The sequence below is a fragment of the Manis pentadactyla genome, chromosome 13 (genome assembly GCF_030020395.1).
Source record: "Manis pentadactyla isolate mManPen7 chromosome 13, mManPen7.hap1, whole genome shotgun sequence".
In the NCBI taxonomy this organism is placed as follows: domain Eukaryota; kingdom Metazoa; phylum Chordata; class Mammalia; order Pholidota; family Manidae; genus Manis; species Manis pentadactyla.
The window spans coordinates 96574472-96588315 of record NC_080031.1 but is presented as its reverse complement, the minus strand read 5'-3'; the positions used below and the strand labels follow the sequence as shown (position 1 = coordinate 96588315).

Below are 13844 nucleotides of genomic sequence, written 5' to 3'. Positions count from 1 at the left end.
ACACGGAGATTATAGCACAAGATAGGGTACAAGCCCAGGGAATGGGGCAGTGGGAATTCTAAGGAAGGAAAAGCACCGTGCGCTCGAGGGGACTAGGCAGGCGGGCTTCTCCGTGAAGCTGGATTGGTTCCCGTTTAGACAGGTGGAATCTAGGAAGAGCTGTGGTCTAATAAACTGGAAAGTGGGAATGATCACAGTGCTGTGGGAGGACATTCGGCCTGGAATCACAGACGGGTGGACACCTTCTGGTGTAAACCACCAGCACCACCACTGTTCGGGCAGGGAGACCGAGGCCTGCAGGGAAAAGGACTTCCCCAAGAGCAGCCAGTCAAGCTCCCAGGCGGGTCTCCGCGCTGCGTCTGTGTGCCCTGAGTTCTCTCTCCCGGCATGCTGCTCTGCCCAGCCAGCGGTCCCTCCCCAAGATCAGGCAAGCTTCCACCTCTGGAGCCCAAGCCCCCAGAGCTGTGGCACGAGGCTGGGGAGAGGGGCAGGGATGAGGAGCCGAGCAGGGTCCCGGCCTCACCCAGGCCAGAACAGGTGGACAGTGGGGGGGGGCTTTAGATTCTCTCATTTTGAAACATCTTTGAGATAATTATTTTGAAATCTCGTTCAATTTTGAAATTTCCTCAAGATAAAACCAGATCTGATTTGGATGACTTGACATCTTGAACACTAGCATAGGGAGTGGTGATCACTACCCCCGTGTCCTCATGACCTTGGGGCTTGGTGCCCTGAGTCCTACTCTGTGGCCTGTCAGCAAGATGGGAACTGGCACAGTGTGGGGCTCTGCCCTGGGAAAACACTGCTGGCAGGAGGCAGCCTGATGGGGCAAGAGACAAGGCTACACAGGCCCAGAGTCTAGCACAGGCTCTGACACTCAGTAGTACCCAGTAAATATGTGTTGCTCTTGCAGTCCTGACATTGTGAATCTAAAAGCCATTCAAATGCCAAGTGCTTCAGTTTACCTATCAAATGAAGTCAGCTGTGGTTTCCTCCCTCTGAGAAGCTCCAGCAGTTGAACAAAAGCATTGCTAGGAAAGATCTCTGAGCTCCAGAGATGGCACAGCCTTGGCCCATGACCTGGGTCTATGCATGTAAAACAAGTCTACAAGGGGTCCAGGCCCAAAGAAGCTTAAGTGACTTTCTTTTTCACTGCAGAAGAGCATGTGGAAAGCTCTAGAGCTCTTGATCTACCTCATCCAGAAGGCATTTCAGAGGACACATCACCCCCAGCCCCAGGCTGACACCAAGAAGAGTAGCCCGAGGAAGTCTGCAGTTGTAGTTTGCTGTGCAGTTGCAGTGAAGAACATTCTGGAAGGCCAGCCTGTTTCCTAAGTCAGGATTTCTTCCCTGGGACAGGGGGACCAAGAAGTCCAAGATGAGGACCTACATGGCAAGGTGAGCTCTTTTAGGGCTGGTTTAGATGGCTTGGACGTAGCAGCGGTAGGACCACCATAGGATGCCTCAATTGACAGTTTCTATCCCAACGGAAATCTAACCACCTTTACCCTGCAGCAGAACATGCAGCTCTGACAGCTGTGTGGGGTAAGGTGCTTCAAGGTCCATGTGCACTGAGCAGTTCCAGCCTGTTGGAGGGGCGCCTCCAAGCTCCCTGACTTGCTCTGTAAACTCCTGAGTGCGTGCTGAGCAGCAGGCATGGAGCGAGAGGAGCTCCCAGCCCAGCGGGGGCAGGCAGAGGCCTTCCCGCTGGAAATGGAACAAGTGGAACACTCTCTTGGGCTGGGCCTGCCTGCAGCCCCGTGGCCCTGCTCACCACGGTGGCCATCACTTCCCCGGGGGCCAGTCTGAGGAAGATCTGCCAGGACCTCAAAGCACAGCAAAGAGACCACGGGTTCTGACCCTGAATGAGCCATGCCAGCAACTTCAACTCCCTAAGCTTCAGCTATCCCATCTGTAGAGTGGGAATAAAAGGAGCTGCTCTGGATATGTCCAACCAGTACGAGGGGGGCCTAACAACAAAGGTGAATCCCCTTGCCATAACTGCTCAAGTCTGCCTGCAGAGAAAGGGAGGGGGCAAGGGGCCAGGGTCCCCTCCTCAGGAAGTATTTTCAATCTGTCCTGACGTTCTTTGAGTCCACCGTCCTCCTGGCTGGGCCACCATACCTCCTCTCCCCAGAGCTGTGCCACAGCCCTCCCGCCCCAGGCAGAGGCAGGAGAATGACACAGCTCAACACCCTAATTAATCCTGCTCCACTTCAATGCTAGCAAAGAGTCGAGGGAAAGAGGCAGTTCTCCACTGTGACTCACCGGCAAACAAGGTCACTACCCACAAGACCAGGGCTGGGCTGACCCAGAGGTGACCCTGAGAGAGTGAAGGAAGGCCCTCTCTCCACCCTAAACTCTTTCTCCCAGTACTATCGTGGCTTCAGTTCTCACTGTCAGGATGAGTTTCTTTGATACTGAAGACTTTTGAAAGTTCAGGAGTTTCAATGGTTGTTAACTTCTTTAGCACAAGTGTAGTCATTGTTTTCAACTCTCTAGATGGTTTACCTAATTTAATCCTCATAACAAACCTATGAGGTAGGTATTCTTATTATGCCCATTTTACAGATAAGGAAAGGAGACTTAGATTAAGAAACATGCCCAGAGTTCACAATAGCTAACAAGTGGCGGGTGCAGGAACTGAATTCAGGCAGCCTGATTTTAGAGCCTGATTTTCAACTTCACACCTTTATCCAGAAGGGCTCTGGCTTAGGAAAGTGGTTTGTAAACCATTTCCCGAAGAGCCTCCACACTGTATGTTGGTACCTCAGGAAGTGCCAGAGAGGGTAAAAAGAGTAGGGGGATAAGGTTCTGGCCCCTCGGCCATTGTAGTCAAACCTGCTTTCTGCTGCAGAATATAAGTGTTAAGGAGACAGTCTAATTTAATTTTTTAAATGGACCTCACTGAAATTTTCTTCTTCAGGGAATTCTGAAGTTACACTTTAGGGGGCTTTATTCCCCAGGGGTGTCTTCTGATTCCAGGGATAAGATACAAGGGAAGCCGGTAAGAAGAACTTGGAAGACGTCAGAATCCAGCTGACAGCTGACATGGGGCTTAAGAAACCAGAGTTCCTTTCTTTCTTCCCTAACCCTCTTGGGGCTAGAAAAAGACATGGTTACAGATCTAGAAATGTAAATGGCACCAGCAAACAGATTGGGGGGTCTGTCTCCCTACCTGTCTGTCTCTATTTTAGCCTGACTTCAGCAATAGACCCGATGGGATGACCCCTTAGTGGTCTTTGGCCCCTCATCAGCCACACCCTCACATCAGGCACCCCGGAACATCCACAGGGAGCCATGGGCCCAGCGTTGAGCCTGGCTCTCTCAGCAGCTGTGGGCCTGTGGCACTGCACCTGTCATCTGGGCTGCAGGTGCCGCGTCTGAAAGAAGTTTTTCAGGGGGCTGCAGATGTCCTGCAGGCCCCAGTCCGCTCCACCTCAGTGGAGGGCTCAGGTATGTGTCCCCTCCTCCGCTGCCAGCAAGCTCCTGAAGAGCAGGGGAGAGTCTCACTGACCTATGACCCCCTGGGGAGGAGCACAGGCCTCAGGGACAACTTCTCCTAGCAAATGTGGCTACTGATGGCCATGTGCAGAAGCTGGCCCTGGGAGCGATGACCCACACTGGGCTGGGTGCTGGCTGGGCCTGAGGCCCAGTACTGGAGATCCTCTTTGAAGTGCAGCAGATTAGTAACATCCCCGGGCTCTGCTTCCTGTCCAACCTTGCTGGCAACTGCTCCTGCCCCCAGGAGGACAGAAAGAGGTGGCAAGAGCGATCGCACTGCCCTCCCCCTGAAAGTGAGTCTGCATGGACAATGCTCATGGCTCCAGCGGGGCCCAGGTCTCTTCTCCTTTCCTGGAGACAGTGCTGACCATGGAAGAGAAGGCAGGACTGGGAACAGTCTTCGGAAAGGGAGTCAAGACTGTCCCTCCCTTCCCAGCCCACCGCTGGGGGCACAGAGGACCCTGGAGCACGGAAGACAAAGTCTGGGGGGACTTCACACCGCTCCAGCCGAGGGCTTCATCCCGCCCCTCTACTGCTCCTCCCGGCCCCCAGGGTCCTCCACAACCACTCAGCGGGAACTCCCCACAAAAAGCCAAACTCCTCCTTGCTTCCGCACCTCGAACCACCCACCCAAAGAAGGAGGCATCAAAACCCGCAAAAGGCAAGTGGCGTCCGTGGCCAATGGTGACTGTACAGGGAAGGGCTAGGAGCAGCCTGTTCGACGGCCACAACAGTGTTCCCACAGCGCTTCCATTTCCACGTGACTGGGTCACTTTCTGGAGGGCCATGGGTCTCCGTCTTTCCACCTCAGCCACCACTGATGAGTGACACTCTGGCCTGAGGGGCGTTTGTACAACCGTGGCAAGGAAGCTGTATTGCAAAAGATCCGGAACGTGGTTTGGTTTGAAAGCGAGAAATGCTGTGTTGGAAAAACTTCACCCCGGGAAGGTGAGCGTCCCACCCCGACTACTGCTCCAGTCCTCCAGCAGAGAACCGCAATCTTATCTGATGAAAGCTGTCACAGGAAGCAGCTGAGGGACCGAGGGTCTCAGGTCAGACCCTCGTCCCAGAGTGAAGCAGGGCCGCCAGGGAGCAGAAGAGCTCAAGAGGTCTGCGACACCAAGCCTGGCTGTCTGTCCCCAGAGCCAGCTGTGGTCCACGTCCTGCTACACATGCAGCGTCCTCCACACAGCACCACACTCCCCCTCAGGTGATGCCCAAGATGCTCAAGACCCACTCCTGTCCGCCTGGAGGAGCCTGATCCCCTCAGCTTAACCTGCCCACCCAAAGCCAAGCTCAAGCAGGGCCACCCCCCACCCCAGCCCCAACGGGTGCCTTTCCCCAGCCCCACACCCGCAATTACTCCCAATTACATGAGGTGACGGAGGCGCTGGGGCCGGAGCACTTAACTCAGGTCCTGCATTATGCAACGTTTTTAATCCTCTTACTTAAGGGGGAAAACCGATACGGCACTCTGAGTTCATGTGAATGACTGGAAAAATAATTCTAAGAAATAAAAACATTGCCATCGATATCACCTTACAGGCTCCCTGAAAGGATTAAAAGGATGCATAGTTTGAATTTTCAAATGGCCTCTGCTGAACTCTCCTTGAGTCTTTTTGATGCAAAATTTCCTCGGGGGGAGAGGGACCAAGCGGGGATTCCCTGGACCAGGGGACAGTCTCACTGTGGCTTTGAGGTGAACTCCATCAGCTAAAATCCTGGGCCATCCAGACTGTGTCCATGGCCACTGTCAGGGCTGCCCGAGCCCCCACTGCTCTAGAGCACCAAGGCTGGCCCTCCCCCAAACACATAAAGGTGCCCAGGGCCAAGCCCCACCCTATCCTCATCCCTAAGGCAGGTCCTACCTCACAACGCTGAGAAGATCCTCAGCTGCCCTTCTGGACACACCCACAGCACCCACAGGTTACAGAGATGACCTCCCCCCCCCAACAAGGATTGAGATTCCTTGAAGAGCTCAGGCCCCGACAAGGTAGGGAGGCCCTTGCATCCCTTATCAGAAGGTCCTTAGCACATAATGAGCACCCCATTGTCTCTGTGATGCGCTCTGCTGTCCATCCTTGCCAGGCTGCCCCTCCACAGTGAACTCACCTAACGCCCCTGGACACTCCAGCTGCCGAGCAACAGGTGGGCAGGTGAGCAAGCAACAAGGCCTGCCCTCTGATACCCACAGCTCAGCCCGGGGCCTGGCCTTTGGGTGGCGGGAGCAGCGCCACACCAGCAGGTACAATTACAGTGGCTGGGCCCATTAAACCTTGAGAATAAAGAGCTGGCCTGGTAATTACCCCTAATCCCCTTCGAGCCTTTGTCTGCTAGCAGCACTGCCATAAGCCTAATGGTGTGAGATAAGTGGCCAGCCTCCCCAGCCCTCCCCAGAGCTGCCTCAGGCGAGGCTAGGGCTGGGGCGCTCTGTCAGCTCAAGCCCACCAGGATGCCATTCCTGAAAGGCTCCTCTGACAGGACCCTCCACGAAGAGGCAGTCCCCACAGCACCCCCCAGGACAATGAGGTCCCTGGAGCTACAAGATGGCAGCACTTGTAGGAAGAGGGGAGGAAGGGAAGGATTTTGGATCCTGGAAGGAACTGGGGTTTGGTCAGGAGGCTTGGGCAAGAAGGCTCAGGCTACCTGGACCCAGATGGTATTTCCATATTCTGGCAGTGCTCAAACAAAACGCCTGTGTTTGAGAAGCAGTGCACAGGATACAGATCGGGGTGCGAATGGTTTACCAGTACAGCATCTGGCCCTCAGAACTGATGAATGAATGACCCATCTGCTGCAAAGGACTCAGTTTCCCAAAGGTGTAGGCCAGTCCCCCAGTCAGTATAATAACCCTAAGTGGTGGAAGGGGCACCGTTGACCCTGGACTTAGAGCATGCCCTTTGTCCTCTGGAGTCCATGGCCCCACTCGGCACTTGAACCCTGAGTGGCAGAGGTCACAAAATCAGGAGCCCCAGGGTGCACCTCAATGGGCGAGGACAGATCCCACTGGCACCCTCTCATTTCTGGAAAGTACTCTCTCTTTCAATGAAGACATGAGTCCGCACCCATTTAAGGAGGGGAGCTCCTAGCGCTGGTGCCAGACCTTCCTATTTCTCTAGAGAGGTCAGAAATCCAATTTTTTAGGTAAAAATCTCCCAATTTTAAAAGATCTGCAACTAATTCCAACAATTAAAAATACAGGATGAAACAAAATAATGTGTCTGCAGGTCTCCTGTTTGCAAGCTCTGCTGTAGTGGATTTCCCTGTCTCCAGACCCCTCTACCCCACCTCAAACCAAGCTCCTGGAGAGCAAGGACCACATCGTCCTCATGCCTCTAGTCCCACACCTGGCACAACGCCTAGCACACAACAGGGATTCATTCAATGTCAGGTAGATGATTGAATGAATGACTAGTAAAGAAACTAAGGGCAGAAGGGCCAGGGACCCCAGCTGATGAGGACAAAGCAAAGATGAGCAGCCGATCGCAGCCTCCTGGCTAAATGTACCTCCCACAGCTGCATGTTGCTTCCCAGTCCCAGACTACGGCATCAATAAAAAATAGCCCTTTTTTAATTCTGAAATTCTTTGTTGTTCACAATTGGAGTTTAAAATGCTGGTATTTCAAGTGAATTTTGCAAAGCATCCCCCAAGCGACCCAGCAGATGAGAGGCAGGCCACACACCCCTCGCAAGCATGACAACTGGGGACGCACAGTCCACAGGCTTGGTGAAAGCTTCCCAGGCCTCAGCAACCCCACGATGCAGGAAGAATGGCCCCTCATGAGGGGGAGCCCCTCTCTGAACCTCTGAGGCCCCTCTTGTCCACTCTCTGAATTCTGTACCCAGCAGTAGGAAATGTAAACGAAGCCTTTCAGCCACAGGATCCTGACCTGGAGCTCCTGTCCCACAAGGGCTGAATAGTCAGCTGCACGTGGCTGTCAGCCTGTGAGTCTGAAGCATGAGGGCTAAACTTACAGTTCAACACAGCAGCATGAATACTGCCTGGATCCCTCATCTACTGGTACATATCACAGTACAAAGCTGCAAAAAAGTGTCCACTGGCACTGCAATCTCATCTCAAGGCTCAGACGGGGAAGGATGGGGCTCTTCCTCTTTTATGTGATTGCTGACGTCCTTCAGCTCCTTGCAGCCTCCTGGACAGGGGGTTTCTTGTGGGCTTCCAGCCAGAAGCCACCCTAAGTTCCTAGCTGGTTGTTGGCTGGAGACTGCCCTCAAAGACTCGCCACGTGGGCCTCACACAGCAGTTCATCACACCCAGCAAGGCTGAGAGTCTTCTAGCAAGACTGATGTTACAGTCCTGCGTAGGCATCATGCAAGCGACATTCTGTCACCTCTGCCACATTCTGTTAGTTAGAAGGAAGTCACAGGTCCCACTCAAGGCAGGGGGAATTGCCTAAGGGTATGAGTACCAGGAGGAGAGGTTCATTGGGGACCACCTTGTCAAGTCCCCTACATTGCCTAACACAAAATAGAGAATTTTTTATTACATAAAATTTACAAGGACCAAAGGAAACGAGAAGAAAACAATAGCAGATGAGAGACGTCAACACTATTTTGGAAGCTGGCAAGTAAACGGATGAATGATACTGACTTTGGCTTTAGCATTCTGCCATCTGCTAAGCCTGCACTGGGCCAGCTTTCAAGAAGCAAGCTTCTGTGTGTACAGAACCTTAGAAAGGCAAGCAAATAGAAGTAATGGGTGTCTCTGAAGGCAGAGGTGCAGTTGGAATCTAAAATGGACAGACTAAAGTCTTCAGAAGGAGCAGTCAGACCCCTCTTTCCCTGACTCTTATCACCCACGTAATTATTTCTCATCCAAACTTTCAGAAGACAGTAAGTCTATCCTCTGGATTCAGGGACACAAAAAGTCAGACTGAGGAAAGTGGTGAGGTGCCCTTCTGAAAATGGAGATTCTATGAGAATTGATACATGGAACAGCAAAATCCCCCAGACCCCTTTCTTCTTTTGGCTCCAGAAGTTGTTATGTGTCAGACTGGAACATTCCTCCCTGAAACTAACCAGCCCATGAAAACACTCCTAAGGATACCATTGTTTGAGGGTCCCCATCACAAGAACTGGCTCCAATCCAGTCACATTAAAGTGGTCAACAAGTCCTACCCACAGCCAGAGGACTTCCAGCGAGCATGGTGGTGCCTCATCTTAAAGATGACCAAGAATTACGACATTGAGAAGAGCCTCTGACATAAGAGACAAGACTATAGCCAAGAGGAAACAAAAGTAACCCGGAGAAAGGGTACAATATAAAAAAGCAAAGGAAAACTCCAGAAAAAACTAAAATGAATGAATGGGTTGAGTGAAATAAGGGAACATAAAGCACCTATAAAATAGGAATTAAAAGCCACAAAGAAGAACAAAGAACAACAACAAAAAAAAAGAAAGCTCTAGGAAATCAAAAATAGGAAAGCAAGACTAAAAAATCCAAAAGAAGTTTGTAACATAAAGTGGAAAACAACAATCTGGAACGGCAGCTCTCTAAGTGTGGTCCTCAGCCACCTGAGGGATCCTGAGGTCCTCTCAGGGGGCTCATGAAACTAAAATTATTTTCATGGTAATACTAAGCCATTATTTGCCTTTTCCACTGCACTGATATTTACACTGATGGTGCAAGAGCAATTACAGGTAACACTCCTGGTGCCTTCACAGAAATCAAGGTGGCGGCAGCAAGCTCTACCAGGAGTCCTGTATTCTTCACCACCATGCCCGCACAGTAAAAATCAACCTTGAAACATCTTTTCTCTAAGATGAACAAAGTCAGCCTTTCAATTCAAGGAAAACTACTGGTAATAATTATTACTAACAAAATTAGAACCTTCAAGAAAAACTTAGGAAACTTTATACTATCACAAGCTTGAGAGCCTACTTTTCCACTGAGAACAGTGGTGATATTTACAAATCTAATCGTTTGATATTATATAATGAAATGTGTCAACATTTAAAAGACCTGTATAACTTAGTGAACCAATATTTGCCAAATGATCAATGAATGATGTTACATAATCAGGTAGAGGTTAAAATCTATTCAAAGTACGGGATAGACCAATGGATTTTAATTTAATAGAGAACAAAAGTTTCATTGATAAGTTTTCAGATTCCACACTGAAATAAGCCTTTAAGAATTTACTACTGTAGGGTTCTGGTGTGATATCAAATAAGAATATCCACAATTATCTGAAATGGCAATTAAAAATACTCTTGTCTAGACTTTCTGCATATGCTTTAGTCAAACCAACATATCACAACAAATCAAATGCAGGAACAGATAAGAATATACGAACATAGCTCCTGCTATGAAAAACACATTAAAAAGAATGGCAATACAGTGGGGAAAGTTGAATCTCTTCAATAAATGATGCTGGGAAAACTGGATAGCTACATGCAAAAGAATGAAATTGGGCTGCTTTCTTACAATATATACAAATATAAACTCTAAATGGATTAATCACCTAAATCTAAGACCTGAAGCCATAAACTTCCTAAAAGAAAACATAGGCAGCCAACACTTAGACATTGGTGTTAGCAATATTTTTCTGGCTCTGTCTTCCCAGAGAAAAAAATAAAAGCAAAAATAAACTACTGGGACTACAGTAAACTAAAACGTTTCTGTGCAGCAAAGGAAACCATAAACTAAGCAAAAGGCAACCTACTGAATAGGAGAAGATATTTGCAAGTGATATATCAGATAAGGGGTTAATATCAAAAATACACAAAGAACTCATACAACTCAACACCAAAACAACAAACAATCTAATTTTAAAATGGGCAGGAGGCCTGAATAAACATTTCTCCAAAGAAGACATACAGATGACCAACAGACCCATGAAAAGATGCTCCACATCCCTTATCATCAGGGAAATGCAAATCAAAACCACAGTAAGATATCACCTCATACCTTTCAGAATGCCCACTATCCAAAAGGCAAGAAATAAGTGTTGGCAAGGATGTGGAAAAAAGGCAACACTCCTACACCATTGGTGGGAATGTTAACTGGTCCAGACACTATGGAAAACACTAGGAAAGTTCCTCAAAAAATTAAAAAATAGAAATACCATACAACCAGGAATTCCACTTCTGCATATTTACCCTGATGAAAACAAAAACACTAATCCAAAAAGACATATGCACTCCTGTACTTATGTCAGCATTATTTACAATAGCCAAGATATGGAAGCAACCAAAGTGTCCATCCACAGATGAGTGGATAAGGAAGAGGTGGTATGTATATATACAATGGAATATTACTCAACCATAAAAAAGAATGGAATATTGCCATTTGCATCAACATGGATGGACCTAGAGGGTATTATGCTAAGTGAAATAAGTCAGACAGAGAGAGACAAATGCCATATGATTTACTTATATGTCGGCCCTAAAGAACAAAACAAAAGCAGAAACAAATGCATAAATACAGAAATAAACTGGTGGTCACCAGAAGAGAGAAGGGTGAAGAGATGTGTGAAAGAGGTGAAACAATTAAGAGGTACAAACTTCCAATTATGAAATAATAAGTCATGGGAATGAGATGTACAGGATAGAGAACATAGTCAATAATTTTTAAATCTCTGTATAGCAACAGATGGTAACTATACCTATCATGGTAAATATTTCATAATGTAAGTAATTGTTGAATCACTACATTGTACACCTGAAACTAATATAATATTGTACATCAACTGTACTTCAATTAAAAATAAAAATTTTAAAAAGATTTTTACCAAAAATGACAAAATATAAAACAATGTCATTATTTTCACTAAACCTTAGCTTTAAAAGTATATTTATATTTTCATAAATTATGTGATTTATGTTAACATATAATGGGTTTATTACTTTAAATGAACTGATATTTTCTAAATTTCTGTCTAAATTTCTAATGTGGTGACCATCAATAGGTATAATCTATATCAACAAAAGCTCTCTGGGATTCTCAATGACCTTTAAGAATGTAAACACATCCTGAGACTAAAAAGTAACCTGAGAGCAAAGGAGTTGAAAACTGCTGCTCTAGAAAGCACAACAAAAATAGAAATGAGTAGGAGACAAGGTTAATCAGAGATTCAGTAGTTCAGGAGGCTCAACTTTAAAAAAAGAATTCCAGAGAGGAGAAGATGGGTGGAAATTTTTTTCAAATGATTAATCTAAGGCAAATCCCTACATCTGAAGTTTCTAAATTTAAAACATCCCCCAAGTGTCCAAAACAACACACTTTTTAAAATTCATATTAAGCAATGGAAATGTGACATTCAATACCCTGGTGATAAAGGAATAATTCTCAAAGCTTCTGGGTGATTGCAGGGAGGTGGGGGAATGGATCAGAAATAATCACATTCTAAGGACTGGGATACAGAATTGCCCCTGACTTCTCATTAGTAACATGGGAAACCAGAAGACAATGGGATAATACCTCTGAGGGTCTAAGGGAAAGCAATTTCAACCTAGACTTTTATACCCAGACAAACTATTAATCAAGTATAACAGCCAAACAAAAATATTTTCAGACATGCAAGATCTCAAAATTTTTGCCCCCACACACCCTTTCTCAGGAAGCTAATGCTACTTTAAAGCAAGAGAGAAAATGGAGAAAGAAGGCATGAAGCTCAGGAGGCAGGAGATCCCACAGGATTCCCTGGACCGTGATGGAGGGAGGACTCCAACTTGCAGCAGTGCCCAGAAAGCAGCCATCCTGCGTGAAGGCAAAAACCAAATGAATGCATTTGAACATCCTCAGAGTATTTCCAGTTTAGTCAGAGACTTGGAGGACTAGTAGTAATTGAAAACCAAGAAAATGAAAAGGCAAGTTGGTTTTTATGCACCTAACGGCAAGGAAAACAAACAGCCTCCTTACTTAGAAAAAGTGATCACAGTACACTACATGGGTACTTACCCACAGTTATAACCCAGGAGCTGTTATGTTTTGGATATACTGAGAAAGAGGAAGTGCACGTGCATGTATTTGATCAGAAGAGAATTGGTATAGGAAAACTTAATCCTCATCTTCCATAATTGAAATCAAAGAATAATAGCTAGAACTGAAATATCAAGAAAAAGTAATGTAAGAATATTATCTAGAAATATGGTAAACACCAAAAGAAACAACTAAAAGAATTCAAAACAGTTCCCCCTAGAAAGTAGAAACCAGGGGTGGGAGGCACGGGGGCAGTAGGCTGCTGCTTTTCTTTACAATCTTATTACTGCTTGGCTATGAATATGTATTCCTTTGATAAAAATAAGTTACATTAAAAACTACCCAGGCACCAGCAGAGCCAAACTCCCTCCTCACAGTCTTAGTCTAATAAACATTCCCTGGGTTTTTACTTGTCTCTACCCCATACCAGGGGGCTCCCCAGTTGTGAGGGGCAAGCATGGCATGACTGGGAGGACAGGAAGCTCAGGTCCCTCCATGCAAATGTGTGACCTCTCTCTCCTGTGACTGACACTGAAGCGACCCCAGTAAGCTCTGTCACCGTCATGACCGTTCCCTGGGCCCGGCTCACACAGTAAGTGCCCTATAAGCATTCCGTCACCCAGTATGCCAGGCACTAGCCTTTGTCTCCTTTTCCCGGAGGAGGCTGCGGCCAGACAGGCTGAGGTGAGGCCTCCTCCCTGTCCATGTCCTGTGGCTCATGGATGTGAACCCAGATGCCTGGTGTCTCTGTAACCCACATCGTTTCCCTCCCCACCCTCCTAACCCTTGCCCTTTCCTGTGAGGCCTCTGCACCCCCATCTCCAAACCTCAGAGGGTCACCTGCCGTCCTCAGGACAGTTTTACAGGCCCACCCATCATACTGGATACCCTCAGTAATTCACACAATTTTAGGGAAAGTTGAGACATTTCCCACTGGAGCCTCATAACCATGAGAGGAAAGAAGGCAACAGAAGCATTACTGCACCTCACCTGATAGAAGAGGAAGCTGAGACCTGGGAGGAGAAGGGACTTGCCTCAAGTCATTTAACAGGAACCAAGGTGGCCCGACTCACCGTCTGGCACCCCTTCAGCTATCCCCCAAGTAGGCCCCTTCCTTGTCCCCGTTCCAGCTCTGGGGTTGGCCTGTTTGGAAGGAGAAAAAACCACTCCTGGGTTTCCAAAATCCAGCTTTGAGTTTGCTCTTCAGTGAAAGCCGTAGCAAGTGGATGCAGAGACCCTGGCCCTCGTGCTATGTTGTCAAGAGGAGAGGTCAGAACACAGTGGGGCCCGGCTGCAGTGGGGCAGGGCTGACGTCCTGATGCTAGGACAGTCAGCCTTGCGGAGTCCACTGCTGGGAAGCTCGAGAGGACAGAGAGACACCGGGGTGTCAAAGGGA

The 13844-nt window shown here is 47.9% G+C and overlaps 1 long non-coding RNA gene across 1 annotated transcript in view; it reads right to left on the bottom strand.

The window, feature by feature from the left end:
• Positions 1 to 13598, bottom strand: part of LOC130680415 (uncharacterized) — a 93604-nt gene extending 80006 nt beyond the window's left edge. The window contains exons 1-2 of the long non-coding RNA XR_008993415.1: positions 13522 to 13598; positions 12428 to 12572 (exon numbers count right to left, since the gene is read on the bottom strand). This is a non-coding gene — a long non-coding RNA (uncharacterized LOC130680415). The remainder of the gene's footprint in view (positions 1 to 12427; positions 12573 to 13521) is intronic.
• Positions 13599 to 13844: the final 246 nt, after the last annotated feature.